General features: G+C 38.3%; 1 protein-coding gene across 1 annotated transcript in view; it reads left to right on the top strand.

Moving 5' to 3' along the window:
* The window catches only part of ZNF366 (zinc finger protein 366), a 404,477-nt gene that overhangs the window by 11,625 nt on the left and 374,653 nt on the right, over positions 1-18,199 (top strand). Inside the window, exon 2 of the mRNA XM_085002432.1 lies at positions 16,736-16,804. The gene's annotated coding sequence lies outside the window, so the exon portion shown is untranslated. The remainder of the gene's footprint in view (positions 1-16,735; positions 16,805-18,199) is intronic.

Raw genomic sequence — 18,199 nt, 5'->3', positions numbered from 1 at the left:
GTCAGGGAAGGTTTAAAGAATTCTAAAATGAGGGCTGTCTCTTCTCTAGTTGGCCTGGAGTGGAAGTGGTAATTTGGATTTGCTTTGCTTATACTGGTAATGATTGTACAGTCAGAGAAATGCATTTTAAGGCATGCAAGCTCTGCCTGCATTTCACAGGACTTGTATTGCCTATGGGGGTAAACATATTTCATGGTCCCTAAGGACTGAACAGAAGGAAAGCTTTCTAATGATTGTACAGTCAGAGAAATGCATTTTAAGGCATGCAAGCTCTGCCTGCATTTCACAGGACTTGTATTGCCTATGGGGGTAAACATATTTCATGGTCCCTAAGGACTGAACAGAAGGAAAGCTTTCTAATCTTGGAATTGGATTTTTTTCTGAGGGGATACATATTTACATAAATTAGAAAGAAAAACCATTAGGGAATTTTTTTTTTTAAGAATGCATAAGCTGGTAAGACCTCTAAAAAAATCAAAACAAAGGAATATTTTAATAATAGTTGTGAATAAGCTATTAATTCTTATCTCTTAGCACCTTTCCCTTTTCCTCATTAACCCTTTTCTTCCTATGCTGGTCAGTAATATCTTTGCTCAGATAATTTCTGTATTTGTGTTTCTTCCTCAGAAGAATATCCCAGTACTATGTGGAATACATACTTACATTGTTATAAGTGGATATGATATTGGAATTTGGATTGCTAAGGAGGCAGGATGCCATCACATTGTTGTTTTGATGACTTACCATGTTTCTAGTTTTAAGATATTTATTTCAAAGGATTATTATTATTATTTTTTTTTAACATTTACCCTAAGGATGTAAGTGATTTTTTTTTTTTGGCTTTTTGCTATTTCTTTGGGCCGCTCCCGCGGCATATGGAGGTTCCCAGGCTAGGGGTCCAATCGGAGCTGTAGCCACCGGCCTACACCAGAGCCACAGCAACGCGGGATCCGAGCCGCGTCTGCAACCTACACCACAGCTCACGGCAACGCCAGATCCTTAACCCACTGAGCAAGGGCAGGGACCGAACCCGCAACCTCATGGTTCCTAGTCGGATTCGTTAACCACTGCGCCACGACGGGAACTCCCTCAAAGGTTATTTATTATAAAGTATCACACATCTTTTTTCTCTTACTTCAAGATCTAAGTGGATGAGAAGTTCCCATTGTGGCACAGTGGGTTGGGCCTCTGCAGAGGCACAGATTCAACCCTGGCCCAGGAACTTCCATATGCCATGGTGTGGTTATAAAATCTAAGTGGATGAAATAAAGACCCATCTTATGATATGTATATATATATTTGTGTGTGTGTGTGTATGTATGTATATATATAGTTATTATTTTTTACTGAGCTATGTCTATGGAACTTTCTTTTATAGGAAACTATAGTATTCTGTACAACAATCTGAAGGAGAAAGGCTCAGAAGTGAAAAAAACAAGGTGAAAATATCTCTAAGTCATATAGGTCAATTTTAGCTAGAGAAAGTACATCTTTAGTAGTTAAGCTAATGGCCATCTTTCAATTTAAAAGAAAGGAGAAATGTGAGCAGTTGACTCAAGGCAGTATTATAGAAGTCATAGAGATGGACAGGGCTAGGAAAGAAAACAATCATCCCTGGCCGGGAGATTATCTGAAGATGAGAGAGTTCAATTTATTTGGATAGAAGCTGTGTTACTTTAGATTTGGGGGTTGGGGAAGAAGGCAACCAAACCAGATTTTGACCACTTAAGGCAAAAAGAAAAAAGAATATTTCCCAAATAGAAGTTGAAGAACCTACTTTAGGGGTAAAAATACAGCTTGTCTATGGACCAGCAATGTTAGAGTCTCTGCCTCTTGTGTATAGAGCCATTTGTCCTATGGGGGACACGACTGCCCAATATACCCAAGATTTACATCTTATGGCTTCAAGCATCAGGGGCCAACTCTCCATCTTTTTTTCTTTCTAACACCCAAATTCCTGGGGGTGGGCCTTATTGGCCTTGACTGAGTGAGGTGCTCAGTGTGGACCACAAGTGATTAGCTGTGGCTGGAAGGAAGGGTCAGATTGCAGCAGGGCTGCCCTGCTGTGGCTTTGTTGTAGTGGGAAGAAAAAAAGAGGGAAGAACAGTTTCTAGAATAAGAAAAGGGGCTAGGGAGACTACCTCAGAGTTTTCCACTGGAGAAGTATGTCTCCAAATCATTTGATTCATGGGATTTAGCTAGAAGAGATGATTTGATGATTGAGCACAGAAATCCCATGAAGCTACCAATATATTCTGGTAAAATAGCAGTACCAGAAGCTTTACCAAGGTTTATTTTAACTGCTTGGATATAAAAAGGATAGTTTATTAATATTGATTTTATACATTTTCCCTTAATAAATTGTTTTGGAATTGCTGCTGGAAGGCATTGATAAATCTGATGCAGTTGCCTCATTTTATAGAGGAAGGATCAAAAAGGATAAGTAACTTGACCAAGGTCACGTGGTAAATAAGTGAAGACATCTGCACTGAAATCCAACTGTTACTTTTTATCTAGTGCTGATTTTCTTGTTTGTTTGTTTGTTTCTTTGTTTTTTAGGGCCGCTCTTATGGCTAATGGAAATTCCCAGGCTAGGGGTCAAATTGAAGCTGCAGCTGCTGGCCCACACCATAACGATGCCAGATCTGAACCACGTCTACAACCTACACTGCAGCTTGTGGCAACACTGGAGACTTAACTTACTTAGTGGGGCCAGGGACTGAACCAGTGTCCCCTCAGCCACACGGGAACTCCTAGTGCTAATATTTTGATCTTATTATTTACTTAGAAATAGTTTATATTTTGCTAAAAAATATTTAAGGATGATAGGTTCTTATTTACACAATCTCTGAATAAAACCATGTATAAATCCCTGGTCTCACTGTGCCCAGTGGCAGCAAGACTTAACAGCAGGGCAGAACTTTAGCTCAGAAATGGATAATTGTCAATTCTACACATTGCTCTCTCCTGAATGAAAGGCCACTTCTGCCCAGAGATGACTTGCAAATAGATCTACAGGGAAAGCCAGGATTTAGGAAGCAGATTTAGATTCTGTTAGCTCTAAGATAGTTCTGTAATGCTAGATCAGGGTATATTGCAATTTAATATGGCAGTGTTGATGTGGTCAGTAAGGATTTCAAAGCTGAAATACAAGTTATGGCCCCATGCATAAAGGCAAACATGTAAGCAAATAACAAGACAATTCCTGATTACTACCATGAAGAGAATAAAATAGGGGATGCAATAATGAGTAATGGGAGGCTACTCGAGATTAGGGAATCCGGAGTTCCCATCGTGGCTCAGTGGTATCATGGCTCAGTGGCAATGAACCCAAATAGGATCCATGAGGATGCAGGTTCAATTCCTGGCCTTGCTGAGTAGGTTAAGGATCTGGCATTACCATGAGCTGTGGTGTAGGTCCCAGATGTGGCTTTGTCCAGCATGGCCCTAAAAATACAAAACAAAACAAAACAAACCCAAAAAAACCAAGGTTAGGGAATCAGTGAAATTTTCTGAGTTAATGAGTGATTCAAGAAAACTGCTGGGAGTTCCTGCTGAGGTGCAGTGAGGTAAAAATTTGACTGCCATCTGCTGGGGTTGCTGCAGAGGTGGGTTTGGATCCTTAGCCTGTGCAGTGGGTTAAAGGATATTGCCTTGCAGCTGTGGCTTGGATTAAATTCCTGGCCCTGGAACTTCCATGTGCTGTCGGTGTGGCAATAGGGGGAAAAAAAAACTATCAAAGTAAAAACCACAGAGTTCTCTGTTGGCTCAGCAGGTTAGTGATCTGGCATTGTCACTTTTGAGGCTCCGGTTACTGCTGAGGCACAGGTCTGATCCCCAGCCTGGGAGCTTCTGCATGCCATAGGTGTGGCCAAAAACAATAAATAAATTTAAAAATAAAAATAAAAGCTACATATCAGTAATTTCAATAATAAAATCATATAGTCTTATCAATAAAAGCCCAAAATGATATCCAGTTTTAAACACCTTAAAAGTGGGATATAGGGGAATTCCCATCGTGGCGCAGTGGAAATGAATCCAATTAGGAACCACGAGGTTGTGGGTTTGATCCCTGGCCTCGCTCAGCGGGTTAAGGATCTGGTGTTGCCATGAGCTGTGGTGTAGGTTGCAGGCATGGCTCAGATCTGGCATTGCTGTGGCTCTGGTGTAGGCTGGAGGGCTACAGCTCCAATTAGACCCCTAGCCTGGGAATCTTCATATGCCATGGATGTGGCCCTAAACAAGACAAAAAGACAAGGAAAAAAAAAAAAGAAAAATCGTAAAACTTTGAAAGAGGCTATGGAAAAATAAGCACACAGACATTGCTATTGTTGGTATAAATTCTTAAATCTCATATTCTCAATTTAATTCTTAAAAAGTGACTTAGCATTAAATATTGGGAGAAAAAAATATAAATACCCTTTTGCAGGTGAAGATTCATCCTAAGAAAATTTAGCTGTTAATATTAATCCCCACCTAGAATGCTTACTTCATATCAGGCACTTTTCTGAATGCTTGACATATATTAACTCATTTAATCTTAATTGCAGCTTTATGAATAGGTACTTTATTTATTTATTCATTTATTCATTTGCCACACCTGTGGCATATGCATGTTCTTGGGCCAGGGATCAAACCCAAGCCACAGCTGTGACCTACACCACAGCTGCAGCAATGCCAGATCCTTAACCCATTGTGCAGGGCCAGGGATTGACTCTGTCTTTGCAGAGACAGAGCTGCTGCAGAGACAGTGCCAGATCCTTAACCTGCTGTGCCACAGCAGTAACTCCAGAAATAGGTAATTTTAGTACCCTCATTTTACAGATGAGGAAACTGAGGGATGCCAAGGTTAAGTAAATTGCTTAAGATCAGAGTCTGCCTCCCCATGGCGCAGTGGGTTAAGGATCTGACTGCAGCGGCTCAGGTCTCTGTGGAGCTGAAGGTTTGATCGTTGGCTGGGCCCAGTGGACTAAAGGGTCTAGCATTGCTGCAGTTGTAGCATAGGTCACAGATGTGGCTTGGATTCAGTCCCTGGCCCAGGAATTTCCATATGCTGCAGGTGTAGCCATAAAAAATTAAAAAAAAAATAGGCATTCCCATTGTGGCTCAGTGGGTAACGAATCTTACTGGCATCCACGAAGACGCAGGTTCCATCCCTGGCCTTGCTGACTGGGTTAAGGATCCGGAATTGCTGTGAGCTGTGTAGACTTGGCTCAGATTCTGGGTTAAGGATCCGGAATTGCTGTGAGCTGTGTAGACTTGGCTCAGATTCTGCGTTGCTGTCACTGTGGCATAGACCAGCAGCTAGAGCTTCAGTTTGACCCCTAGCCTGGGAAACTCTATATTCCACAGTGCAGCCCTAAAAAGCAAATAATAATAACAATAATAATAATAATAAAATAAAAAGATAAATTACATAAGATCACATGGCCAATGGCAGAGCTGAGATTTGAATGATTAAGTATATTATAGTACATTCATTAAATAGATAATTATTCAGGTTATTTAGAACTTTTCTTGGTGCAGAGCACCAACTTCACAAAAGTATTACTTGTCCTTTTGCGTCTCTGTGTCCATATATCTTTGAGCCATTCATAAAGATCAGGAGGCCTTGCCCCAATTGAGTGCTCTTTTATTATTTTCTGCTGCAGCAGCCTGTGGCTCCATATATTATGGCATCAGATGGACTGAGTGGCTAAAGTGAAAATTCTTTAGGAGTATAAATTATCATTTTCCCTGGATACTTTAGCCACATTTAAAGAACTCATACATTTCTTTGACCTCATATTCTCACCCTTGTTACCTCACCCAAGGGAAATAAAGTTGTTTCTTACTATAAATATATTAACATAATTATTAAGATATTTCTTACCTTAAAGGGCAATGAAGATCTAAATAGGGTATTGTATTGGAAATGATGCAAAAGATTTTCAAACTATTTAAAATAATTTTATTTACAGAAAGCAAAACAAGAAACAAAGTATTTTAGCATGTCTCTTCATATTTTTCCTAGTAATTTTAAAAATAATACATCCCATTTATTAGATGTCTACCATGTGCCAGAAACTATGCTAAGCTCTCTATTTAATTTATTGCTTTTGATCCTCTCGATAGCCGTAAGAGTAGGTATTATTTATTATCACCATGTCACAGATAAGAACACAGAAACTCGGAGAAGTTAGGTAACTTGCCCCAGGTCATAAAATCCATGAAAGAAAGAGCTAGGATCTAAAACCAGATCTGTCTGAATCCAGAAATCAAGCTGTTAATCGTATTGATACTATCTTTTCTTCTCTTCTTTTCCAAAAATAAATTTAGATTTACTTTCCCTAGTCTTTAGTTCTAAGATGAAGTTCTAACTCTGTGGTTACAAATAACATTATAATCAATTGCCTTGGAAATGAAGAGGGTATCGTAAATTAAAACCAGATGGATTAGAATATTAAATATGAAAAAAGGTGAAGTTATGATTTTTTTTGACCAGAACCTTTCTGTATGATGAAAACAGATGAAAAATCAATTAAGGGAATGTAAAAGTGGAATATGGAATACTCTCTCAGCAAATTTACATATATATATTTTACAGATGTATTTACTAAAAAGGAATATTGTTTACAATTAATGTTAATGCCAGTAGGGAATGAAATTATCTAAATATGTATTGATTTCAATTGCAACTCTTTTTCCAGAGGTATCTTTTTCCCCTTTGTTTGCAGGCTCAACCATATAAGGTACAACCTTACACTAAAAAAATCTCACTTGTACCAAAGACATTGTATCTAACCCAAAGGCTGACACCTGTTTCAGAGTGGTCAGTTTTACCATTTTTGATACTATGAATAACTTCCAATAGTTCTCTTACTTTTTCTTTCTTGGAACCTGAGATTTAAGAAAGTTCTTATGAATGTAGAAGATTGATTATTCTGACGCCATGAAACAAATAGCCACCATAACTGATTTTAAACCTGTCCTGTCATATGACTTACCTGATAAGCACACTTTAACAAACCAACCGCTTTTGTCAGTCTCTCGCTTCTGAAAGTCAGCCTTTCAGGGAGAGAGACTTACTTCAGTAGCATGCTCCTGAGACCAACAGTAGTCTCACTTGAGTAACCACACTTCTGCAGAGGATGCCAACCCAGTTATACTCTGAGTTCAGTTCCTGAACGCCATACTTCCCTAAATCCTTATATAGTTAGTATAAGATTGGCAATGGGTTCTGCTAAAAAAGACTGTGTCTAACTGACATCTCTTACTATAATAAACAATAAATTTGCTTTGTCTTTTTATTTCAGATGTTACGTGATAGTTGAATTTATTTTGTTATTCTAGGATTTGTAAACAAATATGTCTATGTTTAAGCCTAGGTCTTTGTATAGAGCAATTAGACTTTTTGGTTTAGATGTGTTCACTAAATAGGTGCATAAAATCATTATACCTTTTGTTTTGAGGTATGCCATTTGAGAAATTTTTTTCACCGTTAACCTGCTTGGTCTCCTGTTGATTGCCTTGCTTTTGCTGCTGTTTGCCTACATGTACACAGTCTTCTTTCCTGTGTTTTTGCTTTGTTCTTGGTTGTTTTGTTTCTTTTGAATGTGTAAGTGGGTATTCCATAGGGAACCGATGGGTGCATAAGCCCAGTAGGTTTTCAATTCAGCACAAGCCAGACTTGAGGGCTAATGGTTGGAGATCTGTTGTTAGACCAGCAGTCAATTTGTGAGGGGGAAAAAAAAAAGAGTTTGTCAAACTTTATCTAGAATCTCCTATAAAACCTTTTTTATAGGAGTACACTCTTTCTTGTTAATTTGTTCACTTTGTTTTGTCCATACTCAAGCATCAAGCGTCAGGTTGTTGAGTGAGTGGCCTCTTCCTAGTTAGTCTCTGCTTTGTTGGAGAACCCAAATACCTTTCAAAAGCCCACACTATAGACTGACTGAAGTGCCTGTCTTTCTTGTGTGTCATGGGTTTGTCTATGCCAAAATCTCATCCTCTTCCTGGAAGAGCTTCTATTTCTTTTAAAAAGCATTGCACTTTTCTTGGTAAACAGAGAAAACTTTTTGACTTAAAATATTAATGTCGTATTTGACATGTCCAGATCTTTAAATTAGTATAATTAAGGAGAACTTTAAAAATATTAGGAGACAAAATACCAAATAATTAATAGTCAGCTTCTATGGACTTTTTTTTTTTTTTTTTTTTTTTTTGGTCTCTTTTTTTGCTATTTCTTTGGGCCGCTCCCACGGCATATGGAGGTTCCCAGGCGAAGGGTCGAATCGGAGCTGTAGCCGCTCCCACGGCATATGGAGGTTCCCAGGCGAGGGGTCGAATCGGAGCTGTAGCCCCTGGCCGACACCAGAGCCACAGCAACGAGGGATCCGAGCCGAGTCTGCAACCTACACCACAGATCACAGCAACACCGGATCCTTAACCCACTGAGCAAGGGCAGGGACCGAACCCTCAACCTCACGGTTCCTAGTCGGATTCGTTAGCCACTGCGCCACGACGGGAACTCCATTAGTCAGCTTCTATGTCATGCTAAGAGCTCAAAAAAGTTCTAACTCAAGACAGTCTCTCTCAAAGACTTTGTAACTTTTTGAAACCTATTCACTTTGCATTTCTCTCTTGTTTTCTACTCAATTTTACTAGACTTTCTAAATGAGCTATTCTTTTCTCAGGGTTTTTTCAGAGGAAGAACAATTATATTGTAAAATTTTGAGGCCAAAAGATTGAATTAAAATTCTTATCTAGAGCCAAGTTAAGGGGCATAATTAAGGATTTTCCTAAATTTGCAATACAGGCAGAAATTTTTAAACTAAATTTAATATTTTGTTACACAGTTTATTTCCTCCATTACATATCTATACCAATCAGTTTACCATTGCATATCTATACCAACTAGTTTAGCTAATGCTTAGCCAGGGAAAATGCTTAATAAGCTGAAAGATAGTAAAGAAAAGATTTAAATCACCCAGTTATATAAACTTAACAAGTTTGTTTTAAGAGGGCAATAAAAACTTAAAAATTGACTAAAATGAGACAATTTCAGAAACAGTTATTTTAAGGGAAAAATTGTAGAATAGTTCAAATTGTAAACAAAACAAAAATGAAAAATATACTTCAGGAAATATTCTAGAAGCTGAAGTAAACACCCAACAAAGTAGAGATGTTATAAATGGGATCAAATCTGAACTAAGGAATTTAATAATAAAAAAGAAAGTGAAATGTAAAATTACCCATCTAGAAAATATTCAACATGTAGCTAGATATTGCCAGAGCCTTAGGAAGTAAAAAAGCTGAAACTCATTGGTGTTTGGCTTACTGGTTAAAAAAAATACCAAAAAAAAGAGAGCCTCTGTTTCTACACATTGGGAGCCTGTGGATTGGAATACCTGTAGATACTGCAAACACAAAGGCAACTGAAAGAATCAATGTTCTGTACTGGCTAAGAAAAAGAAGGACAGTTATCCAAAATGTGTCCCCAGTGATGCTGCTGTAAGGGTGACGTTAAGTCCCAGTACTTCCCTTTTCTTCTTAATTCTCAAAGGGACTAATACAGCTTTTTGTTGCTCTGGAGTCACTATATCTACCTTTAATCTCCTTACAATAAGACATTAGATCCCTGAGAATAAAATTTTAAAGTTGTTTGAAATCTAAGAAGGACTACAATAAGAAAAGAAAGAGAGAAGTTTTAACTGGAAGTAAAAATGACTGGCTGTGCCAGACGGTAAAAGAAGATAATAAAAGACAAATTAGAGGGTATGTAGTAAGTTATGGGAGACGTGAAGAAAAACAAAGTTTATTTGCCTTGGTTTACTGGATGCACTAAAATGGTGAAAATTTCTAAGAATTCTAAGACCTTTGCCAAGTTCCAACCTGTAATTGATACTCAGGAATCATGATCAGGAAGCTATTCCTTTCTTCTTTGTGACACAATTTCTACAACTTTAATAGGTAGGGATTTACTTTGCAAATGGAACCACCAGATAAAATGTATCGCACAAGGATTACTTTTTTTTTTTTTTTTTTTTTTTGTCTTTTTGCCTTTTCTTGGGCCGCTCCCTCGGCACATGGAGGTTCCCAGGCTAGGGGTCTAATCGGAGCTGTAGCCACCACCAGCCTAAGCCAGAGCCACAGCAATGCAGGATCCGAGCCGCGTCTGTGACCTACGCCACAGCTCACAGCAACGCCGGATCGTTAACCCACTGAGCAAGGGCAGGGATCGAACCCGCAACCTCATGGTTCCTAGTCGGATTCGTTAACCACTGCGCCATGATGGGAACTCCAAGGATTACTTTTTAAAGTCTCAGAAAATTTCTCTGGCACAATAAACTTATAGCTGATATGGTTAATAATATACCTAGATTATGTATGGTTTAGGAACTCACTGAAGAAATAGCTATGGTCCCAGAATCCCAACAGGCAAAAGATTCCATGGACACAGCCAGATTAATTAAAACAGAGGCCATAAAAGTCTTCCTGGATTATATAAATGTTTCCTTTTTTTGTACATACATGAGAAAGATAGACCATGGGTTTATAGGTCTTGACTCACTGACCTGGTACACACTCAAGACCTATTGCTTGTTACAAAGCCAGCCCCTTAATTCAGTAGCCAATGCTTAGCTTAGTCGCCTCAGAACAATTACAGACCTCAACTAAATATGTTAAAACATCTTCAGATCTTGTACTATGATTACCTTTAAACCTGATGTTATATATGATAAGCTCCTTATGGGTAGTTAAAAACACTCATCATATTTACACTAGTCAATAAGTTAGAAGTACTGATATTTTCTTCATCTCATATTATTATCTATTGGTGAAACACTCTTATTCCAGCAGCTGTATAACACTTACCCAATGGATAATTATCTGATTGTGTTTCAGAAATTTGTTGTCTAGAACAGAATTTTTGGACTCTCAATACCAACTGCTGACTTCATATTCTTTGTTGCTCCAATACTAAATGCTGACAGTGTTATTTGTTGATGGGTTTTATATTAGTTGTGACAAAGAGTGTACGGCTTGAAAAGCCGAAAATATTTAATATCTAGCTTTTTACAGAGAAAGTTTGCTAACTTTTGGCCTAAATAATTATCATCATAACTTTATAATTCAGCTCTTCCAAACTATTTTTAATTCAACTATTTAAATGAATGATGTAAGAGTATACTGCTCTAACTTTACCAGTAATGATACTCTTTGCATACAATATATAAATAAAAAAAGTCCTTACATCAGAGAAGCTGCAAAATGAAAACAGTAATGTTTTGTCACACAATACTTAGAGATAACATATTTGCAGCTCTGTCAAAGTCAAATTATCTTAAGAACAGCTTTTTGCTCTTTTTTCTATGAAGAAATTAGGTTCTTCAGTGCCAATCCAGAACCAAGGTAATTATTCTGTTGAATTGTTAGTTAGGGTAGGATTCTTGTGGTAGCCATTGTCCAAGATGGTCCCTAATAATAATTTTCACTTCTTGGTATTCATGCCCTTATAAAATACCTTGTACATTGTACCCTTCCTACATTGTATCAGGGTTGGTCTGTGTGACCCACAGAATATGGCAAAAATATGGAATTCCCTTTGTGACTCAGCGGTAACAAACCCAACTAGTATCCATAAGGATATGGGTTCCATTCCTGGCCTTGCTCAGTGGGTTAAGGATCTGATTTTGCAGTGAGTTGTGGTATAGGTCACAGTTGCAGCTTGAGTCTGGCATTGCTGTGGCTATGGTGTAGGCTGGCAGCTGCAGCTCCAATTTGACCCCTAGCCTGGGAACTTTCATATTGCTGTGGGTGGGGCCCTTAAAAAAAAAAAAGAATATGGCAATAGTGAGGGCAATAAATATGGCATTGTAATTTCTGCCTTGCTCTCTCTAATGTCATTCAGAAGTTAGCTGCCATGATGTGAGCAACGCTATGGAGAGAGGGGTCCCTGTAGCAAAGAATTGAGACACCCTGCCAATGCCAGTAAGAAAGCAAGGGCTCCAGTCAACAGTCATGTGAATGAGTCTTTGGGGAGCAGATCCTCCACTCTATTCAAGTCTTCAGCAAACTGCAGCCATGGCTGACATCCTGACTGCAACCTCAAGAGGCACACTGAACCTGTTTCCAGATTCTTGACCCTCAGAAACAATGTTAGATACTAAATGTTCTAGTTTTCAAGCTACCTGCCAAATTTGAGATAATTTGTTCTAGAACAATAGATAACTAGTATAATTCCCCAGCATCCTAAATGGGCTTGTACTCTTTTCAAAGAGTACAAAAGTATAAAACCTTTAACGTGGGAGTTCCAGTTGCGGCGAAGCAGAAACGAATCCGACTAGGAACCATGAGGTTGCGGGTTTGATCTCTGGACTCACTCAGTGGGTTAAGGATCCAGCGTTGCTGTGAGCTGTGGTGTGGGTCGCAGATGCAGCTCAGATCTGGCGTTGCTGTGGCTCTGGCGTAGGCCAGCAGCAACAGCTCTGATTAGACCCCTAGCCTGGGAATCTCCATATGCCGTGGGTGCGGCCCTAAAAGGACAGAAGACAAAATAAATAAATAAATAAAACCCTTAATGTGGAGAGAATCCTGAGAGTAATGATCCTATCCATAGGAGTTAAACTACTGAAGGCATTTATGAAAAATATGTTTCATTATTTTGGCTGACATAGTAAATAGTACAGCTCAAATTCTGGGGCACAACAAACAGGTTTAAATTCCTTAAACTAAGTAGTTATAGATAATAGAATGGACTTGAATTTTCTTTTGGTGATCCAGGGAAGGTTTTGAACCACTGCTAACACTATATGTTATACCTAAATTCTACAATGAGTTGGAATAATCCATATCTAAGCTAAAGGAAAGGCAACCTAACCTCTTTGAGACTTTTTTCACAATCAGAGCTAGGAAATTTGGGATCATGGCATTGAAATGTTCTCCAGTCCCTTCCATTTATACTTTACTTGTCTCACTATTGTTAAATGTGTATTTTTCAGAGTCTTAAATACTTAGTGCAGCCACTGTCCTTATTGATGATTGAGAAAATGATAGATAATAAAACAGAATAAAATCATGTTGATAGACATGTAAACTGAAAATAAAATTTCCATTGATGAAACCTCACCTTCAAGGAAAATCAGCAACAGTGGTAAAGATCTATCTGCATAATCCTTGAAGGTCTCTCCTAAAGCTTTAGTTGAATGACAACCGAAAGGAAGGACTGAAAATAAAGTAGTTCCTATAAACTTAGAAAAAGATTGATTTTTGCTATAGCAAAGGTAAGAAGTAGTCACAAAAACCAGTTTTAAACCCATTCAATCAAGAATAACTTGCTTCAGTAAACCCCTCGTGAAATCAGCCTATCAGGTTTAGACTCACTCCAATAAACACACCTCTGAGTGCCAACTAATCAACAGCAGTCTCACCTGAGTAACCATGGACTACAGATGATGTCAACCCACTTACACACCTGAAAATCTGACAACGGGTACTCCATGTTCCCACCAAAGAAAGACCCTTTATAAGGTAAAGAGTTTGCTCTGCTTAGAGAGACTGTGCCTGACCAGCAATATATTCAGCTTTGTCTTTTTATTTCACATGTTGAGTGGTCCCAGCATCCTTCGGCAAACTCTCCAATTCCTTTATCGTTCATTAAACCTTTGCCAATTTAATAGTACTAACAGTGGAAATGACGATGGTGATGGTGGTGTAACCTCTGCTTACTGTACACCATGCACTGTGCGAAGGGCTTTGCGTTATTATCTCAGTAATGGAGGACTGCCAGCAATATTTGGCTGCCAGCACTTTTTAGATTTTCAGGTAGCACTCAGACCTGAAGAAGTTATTAGCCCTGACTTACTCGGCTTGCCAGTCATTTGCTTTTTTGCTTTCACATCCCCTTCTCACCCTTTCCCTGTTCTGCTCAATATCACAGAGAGCAGACTTATGCAGACTGAGTTTTCCATGCTCTTCTGTCATTTGGCTTAAAGCTCAGTTCTGCTAATGGGAATCTGTAGTGAAAGATGAAAGAAAGGCAGGAAGGGAGGAAAGGAGAAGGCAGAGTATCTCTTTCAGCAATAGCTGTATTTCCTTCCATTGCACCCTCCCCTTTGAATGGGCCTTCCTTGGTGGTCATCACTCACATTATTCTGTTTGAAATACCTAGGGCTCTTTCTGACTTTCTAAATCAATCAGAAAGAACTGGTGGTGGAACTGGTACCAGGTAGATTTGAGAGACTTGAGATTTAGTCCCAAGTCTGCCTCTAAATTACTTATGAGCTTGAAACAATCACAGTTTGGTGCCTCAGTTTTGCTATCAATGCAAGGGAATTATTCAGCTTTAAGGTGAATACCGCTACCTCACCCAACTAAGATCTTCTATAATGCTGGGCTTGCAGAATTCGCTGAACATTTTTAAGAGTCATAACTTTCCCCTTCTCCCATGTAACAGCTTTAAGGGACTTGATTACATCTATAAATATAGCTGTTCTCTTAACCAGGTGAAACATAAAAAATACCCTTTTTTGTGAACAGGGCAAGCTATATAATTTGAGGGGCCTGAGCCAGTGCAAAATGAAAAAAGCAGGGGACAAATGCCATTAAAAGTATTACAATAAAGCTTTTCCTTCAAAAATATTTTGTGACTTATAAAATACATCAGAGGTGATAGGGATGTACAAGTAACAATACAACGAACAAAGTGCAAAAAATATTTTTAGTACCATAATTATTTTATTTTATTTTATTTTTAGGGCTGCGCCCACGGCATATGGAGATTCCCAGGCTAGGGGTCTAATTGAAGCCACAGCTGCCGGCCTACGCCAGAACCATAGCAATACCAGATCCGAGCTCCATCTGCAACCTACACCATAGCTCATAGCAACGCCGGATCTTTCACCCACTGAGCAAGGCCAGGGGTCAAACCCACAACCTCATGGTTCCTAGTTGGATTTGTTTCTGCTGATTTGTTACTGCTTTATCAATGTGATGTCTTGATTAATCATAATTTTGTGGCTTTCTTTTATGCAAATTCATTTAATAGGTCATTAAAACGTATACCTTTAGCAATTTTTTCTTTCTTTATCTTTTTTTTTTTGGTGTGGGGGAGCTTCTATATCTGCAGCACATAGAAGTTCCCAGGCTTCCAGGCTAGGGCTTGAATCAGAGCTGCAGCTCCCGGCCTACACTGCAGCCACAGCAATGCCTGATCTAAGCTGTGTCTGCAGCCTACATGGCAGCTCATGGAAATGCTGTATCCTTAAACCCATGGAGTGAGGCCAGGGATTGAACCCCCATCCTCATGGATACTAGTCAGATTCTTAACCCGCTCAACCGTGGTAGAAGCTCCCAGCAATTTTATTTTCAATTATACAATTGAAAGAGACATTAGTTGCTCTTGGGAAATAAAGATTAGAAATAATTTTTGATAATTTTAAATTTTGACAAGGATCTTTCTGCTGATGCAGTTGTTGGAGCTGCTTAGAGTATTTTATAGGCTGTGGCAACATTTGGGATACATTTCTGATAAATTATTTTGAAATAAAAATTTTAGTGCATGTAGAGTTAATGAATTTCATGGAACAATTTTTCTAAAAATGTTTCATTCTTTATACAAGTCAGTTTTGTATAAGTTGAAATTTAAAATGTAAATTTATACGATGGCATTTTAATGTTTCCTCTGACATTTCCTGTAAGTTGTGGAGGTTGTACAGGAAACCAAATGCGGGAGTTCCTGCTGTGGCACAGTGTGTTAAGAATCCAGCTGCAGCGGCTTGGGTCACTGTGGAGGTACAGGTTCAATCCCCAGCCTGGCACAGTTGGATTTGGAGTTGCTGCAGCTGCAGTGTAGGTCACAACTGTGCCTTGGATTCAATTTCTGGCCTGGAAACTTCCATGTACCATGGGTGTGACTATGAAAAAAAAAAAAAAAAAAAAAAGGGAAGAAACCAAATGTGGCTTTATGATTTGTATAAAATTTAAAGCACTAGTTTAATCATTCTATCAACACATATTCAACTACAAGGAAGAAAAAAATTTTTAATTATTCTTCTTATTAATGACTGGTTCATCTGAAGCCTCATAGTTAAGTAGTATACCTTTCTGTCAAATGCCATGATCTTTAAATTTAGTTTCTATTTCTAAGTCTGTGGCTATGTGCTTTGCAATATTGAAACATTTTTTTAAATAACCTGAGATTCTAAACTATTTAAAAGACAGTAATGACCCATGTCATGCTTTCTTGCATTGTTCATGTGTACTGTTTTATTTTGTAGTATTTTCTGAAAAAGTTTACTGCCTGTGTTTTTGGCAGATCCTGTCCCAGCCTCAGGACAGAGTGAATATTTGTGAAGATGCCACAGTCAGGCTCTAGGGACTGATGGGCAAGAGCCTCCTTCCATTCCTCCCAGTGTGCCTGTGTGCAGAAACTTTGCTTTCTCACATGGCTGTGGCTGCTGCTGCCATGGCTGCTGATTTTGTACTACAATTGCTTAGGTCCTGACCTGGCAGCCTTGTATGGGAAAATATAATACTTTTGTGTGCCTAAGTCTTGAAAAATTGAGCAAAATATTGCAGAAGCAGAGTCCAGGATGTGGATCTTTATAAAATATTTGCTAGTACTAATAAGTCTAAATTCACAGGATCTAGACCCAGGACTACTGGTGCCAATGGAAAACCTTAGCAAACTAAGGGGCCCATAGAGATGAGCACAATTGTTTCCATGATGTTCTAATGAAAAAATTTGTTATAGGTGACTGAGAATCTTCAGGAAGTAATGATGCATGAAGATTGGTCTGTTTGGAAGCAAACCTATCCAAAGGTGCGTTTTTGGATGAGAAGTAGAGATAAGTAAGTTTATGTTGACCTAAATGTGTACTTCCTCCAGACTGTGGTGTTATTTATCTTGAGATATTTGATTCCATTGAAGAAATGGGAGTTTATTTGTATGCATGCATGCCATTCTAGTACTTCTTTTTATGACTTTTATTTTTTCCATTATAGTTTATTTACAGTGTTCTGTCAATTTCTACTATACAGCAGAGTGACCCAGTCATACGTATATATACATATTCTTTTTCTCACGTTATCCTCCATCATGTTCCATCATAAGTGACTAGATATAGTTCCCTGTGCTATACAGCAGGATCTCATTGCTTATCCACCCCAAATGCAATAGTTTGCATCTATTAAGCAAAAACTCCCAGTCCATCCCACTCCTTCCCTTCCCCATTCTAGTACTACGTGAAGATTCTACAATATTCATTCATCTTAGGAGTGAAAAATATTGTAGTACTTTTCACAGTGGTACATTAAAAAACTTTTTGTTATGGAAAATTTCAAATATTTACAAAAGTAGAGAGAATGGTATAATGAACCTCTCCTTATGTACCCATTTCCAATAATTTTATGACTCAGTTTTATCTGTATCTCTACCCACTTACCTCAGTCCTGGATTTCTTTGAAACAAATCCCAGACATCATATCATTTTATCTGCAAATATTTCAATATGTATCTTTAAAGGATTAGGCACCATTATTTCACCTAAAATTTAACATTAATAATTACTAGCATTATAAAAATTATAGTTATTATTTACATTTCTCTGTCTATGATACGTGGCTTTGGGGTAAGAATTCAACAGATAGAGAGGAAGGAAGAAAGGGCAATCCAGAAAGGAAAGGATAAGTGATTAGCAAGAGTGATGTGTGTTTATGGGACTTATTTGGTCATGGCTGTTCTCATATAAATCAGTTTGAAAACCAGGACTGGGACCAAAACAATTCAGCCTGTTTAGAAATACTTGATGATTTGGCAGAATCAACCAGTATGGTCTAAGTGGAACACTTTTAAACAAGGAGAACATATTTCCTCTCATAGAATTGCATTATTTAGAGTTAGCAGTTATTTCTTCTAAACCAAGGCTGTCTGTGAAAAAGGCAAAAGAGAGCCCTTTTAAAAATCTTGTTATTTCACAAAAATCTCAGTTGCTCTTTTCACAGCCCTAAAAGTGGAATTGTCGTATAAAATGGGGAAAAATTGTTCTCAGTTGTTCTAAATGGTTGTAAGGCACCATCCATTATAGAGCTGCTTTTATTTTTGCTATGTGACTTGTCAGGTTTGGGAGGGAATGAAATATGTTCTTGTATACTGTGGTAAGAGAAAGATATTTCTGTGTTTGATTGGACTTGAGATGCCGTTGACTGTACCATTATG

This window comes from Sus scrofa, chromosome 16 (genome assembly GCF_054392235.1).
Source record: "Sus scrofa isolate SSC_HxYL_T2T_F1_AM1 chromosome 16, Sscrofa_HxYL_maternal_Yorkshire_Landrace_v2.0, whole genome shotgun sequence".
NCBI classification, from domain to species: Eukaryota; Metazoa; Chordata; class Mammalia; order Artiodactyla; family Suidae; genus Sus; species Sus scrofa.
This window is presented reverse-complemented; position numbering and strand designations above follow the sequence as displayed.